We start from the raw sequence: 3,822 nt of genomic DNA on the forward strand, positions 1-3,822 counted from the left end.
GCCATTCTTCTTCATATTTCTTTTTGAAAAGTATAATCGCGAAAAATGCTAGATATAATACGAAAGTTGGTTTTATAAATATTCACATGATACGATTGCTAGTATAATTAATTATTCATAAAGTTGCGTATTATATTTAGCATTTTTCACGATTATGTTACAGAAAGGAACGTAAAGAAGAGCGGCATGCACACGGCTATCTGCCTGTACGAGCGTCGGTAAGGGAATGACCGCACGGTAACTACGCATAAACATGACGCGCCGCCCGTCCCACCCCATTCCATCCCCACTTCAAGGTCGCGCGTCGATCATCTAACTGTCGAAATATTACCGCGTAGTTAACGCATATTACAAAATTAAAATAATCTACTCGCTACGTTTTAATATTCTTCGATGAATATTACACGATGCTATATGTATTATACGATTTACGTTTAATTTCTTGAATTCGTTACGCACACTACTCTATACCTTAGACCGGTATTCATAGCCAGAGCTTATATTCCGTCTTAAGTACAATTTTAAAAAGTCATGAATCAGAGGGCTGTAACATTACTTAAGACAGTCTCGAAATAAGAATGGACTATAAATACCGTCCTTGGATATCTCTAATTTATATATATGTAAATATATAATATGAATTCTATTTATATCATTATTATACTTAGTCCAAATTGTTTTATAATTTAAAAAATGTTTGCGTTTATCTTTATTTAAAGAATGTGTAACTTATTATTAAACTTTATTTGAATGTAAGTCATCAAAGGAAGTAAAGATTGAGATATAACTCTTAATACACACCTTAGTTTTGAGCAACATTACTATTGGGGCAGCCTTACGTAATTAATCATCAATTCGCGTTCGTGTCTATATCTAATTTTCGTAGATAATACAGAGCGACCGCGCCACATGTCCGCCTCCCTCAGCGATCGCCGAACGAATGCCGAAGTGATGACGTAGTTCACCACCGCGTCGCCCGGCACGCTCCCCACTCCCCGCTCCCCCTCGCTTTTCACCGTGCGACCTTTCCCCTTGCTTTTCGCCAGGCGCTGTTTAGATTATACCCAACTATTGCGTATAAAAAATATTCAACGATTTATTCGTATTTTACATGATTTTGACAAACGGTATCGCTGTACATTTCGCGTTTTGCTTTGTGGCATCTCGAGCACAATCCTATATTACTTACTGTACGGTTCTTTTAATTAAATGAATTATTAATTATTCGTGAGGTATTTTTGATATTCCAACAATTATGTCTCAACAATTAAGTGTAGTTACTTAAAATAATGAATTTATACTAAATAACTCTTTTAATTTTTATACAACTTTACAAATCTTTCTAAAGATGTCAAAATACACATAAGAATTTAATAATTTTTATATACATATAAAAAAGCGACAAAAATGAAAGTATATAATTTAAATAAAAAAATTAAAAGAGTTATTTAGTATAAATTCATTATTTTAAGTAACTACACTTAATTGTTGAGACATAATTGTTGGAATATCAAAAATACCTCACGAATAATTAATAATTCATTTAATTAAAAGAACCGTACAGTAAGTAATATAGGATTGTGCTCGAGATGCCACAAAGCAAAACGCGAAATGTACAGCGATACCGTTTGTCAAAATCATGTAAAATACGAATAAATCGTTGAATATTTTTTATACGCAATAGTTGGGTATAATCTAAACAGCGCCTGGCGAAAAGCAAGGGGAAAGGTCGCACGGTGAAAAGCGAGGGGGAGCGGGGAGTGGGGAGCGTGCCGGGCGACGCGGTGGTGAACTACGTCATCACTTCGGCATTCGTTCGGCGATCGCTGAGGGAGGCGGACATGTGGCGCGGTCGCTCTGTATTATCTACGAAAATTAGATATAGACACGAACGCGAATTGATGATTAATTACGTAAGGCTGCCCCAATAGTAATGTTGCTCAAAACTAAGGTGTGTATTAAGAGTTATATCTCAATCTTTACTTCCTTTGATGACTTACATTCAAATAAAGTTTAATAATAAGTTACACATTCTTTAAATAAAGATAAACGCAAACATTTTTTAAATTATAAAACAATTTGGACTAAGTATAATAATGATATAAATAGAATTCATATTATATATTTACATATATATAAATTAGAGATATCCAAGGACGGTATTTATAGTCCATTCTTATTTCGAGACTGTCTTAAGTAATGTTACAGCCCTCTGATTCATGACTTTTTAAAATTGTACTTAAGACGGAATATAAGCTCTGGCTATGAATACCGGTCTAAGGTATAGAGTAGTGTGCGTAACGAATTCAAGAAATTAAACGTAAATCGTATAATACATATAGCATCGTGTAATATTCATCGAAGAATATTAAAACGTAGCGAGTAGATTATTTTAATTTTGTAATATGCGTTAACTACGCGGTAATATTTCGACAGTTAGATGATCGACGCGCGACCTTGAAGTGGGGATGGAATGGGGTGGGACGGGCGGCGCGTCATGTTTATGCGTAGTTACCGTGCGGTCATTCCCTTACCGACGCTCGTACAGGCAGATAGCCGTGTGCATGCCGCTCTTCTTTACGTTCCTTTCTGTAACATAATCGTGAAAAATGCTAAATATAATACGCAACTTTATGAATAATTAATTATACTAGCAATCGTATCATGTGAATATTTATAAAACCAACTTTCGTATTATATCTAGCATTTTTCGCGATTATACTTTTCAAAAAGAAATATGAAGAAGAATGGCAGGCGACACGGCTACTTGTCCGATACGAACGGTATCACACGCGAGACAAAAAAGCAGTTAATATCAAAAATTAATATCAATACTCTCATACAATTCCTGCTTTCACAATTAATGCAGTTTTATAATATTATTAATTAATAATTATATAATATAATTAATTTTTCGTTTTTGTGCACTTTTCGTTCCGTTAAAAAATTAACCGTAACTTGGAACGAGATATCGTTAATAAAAGAAATATTTCTCTTTTTTATTAATTTCTAGTCTATTGACTCTAATAGTATTTTACAGACATTTATGTGTATGTATAAATAAAAGATTCAACTCTTTTATCTGTTCTGACTTTATTTCGCAATGATAATGAATTGCTGACGTGCGTTTGATGTTCGCTTCTAAAAATTAACCAATTGCATAGTAATTGCATAGTAATATAGATAATAGCTATATATTACATTTTTCAGATTATTTTCTCTCTCACATACACCTTGACGTAGTGAGAGAGCTCAGTATCCAGAGGATATTCACACGAAAAGAATGGTTTTTCTCAAGTATCTAAAAATTTTCGAATATGTCTGAATATATATCTAGATAAATTTTTAGATATTGAGTAAAATCGTTCTCTTTGTGTAAAAATACAACGGGGAAGCTAACGTACCCTTGTCGCTGATATAAATGAAAGTGAACGAACCGCAGCCGGTTCGTCGCGTCGCACGTTTCGGGAGTGCCGATGAAGTTATCGGACTCAAGTTATAGTTCGCGCGCGATTACAGTGTATTCGCGAGTGTTTTACGCGAGAGAAGAGAAATTTCTGTGAGAGAAGAGAGAAATTATTCATATTCTGAGAGGAAGAGGAGATCTGGAAGGCAACCTTGCGGTAAATATTATTTTTTACTTGTGTAAAATTAACCTTTTGTTGCTTGTTTTTAAATCATTTTATTTGAGAATGATTAAAAAAATGATTATTTTTTAATCATTGTTAAATGAAATGATTTAAATAGTTCTATATTCTATAAAATAATTATACATTCTCTGAAATAATTATATAAATTCTTTTAAATAATTATATATATTTT

This window comes from Atta colombica, unplaced genomic scaffold, assembly GCF_001594045.1.
Source record: "Atta colombica isolate Treedump-2 unplaced genomic scaffold, Acol1.0 scaffold163, whole genome shotgun sequence".
In the NCBI taxonomy this organism is placed as follows: Eukaryota; Metazoa; Arthropoda; class Insecta; order Hymenoptera; family Formicidae; genus Atta; species Atta colombica.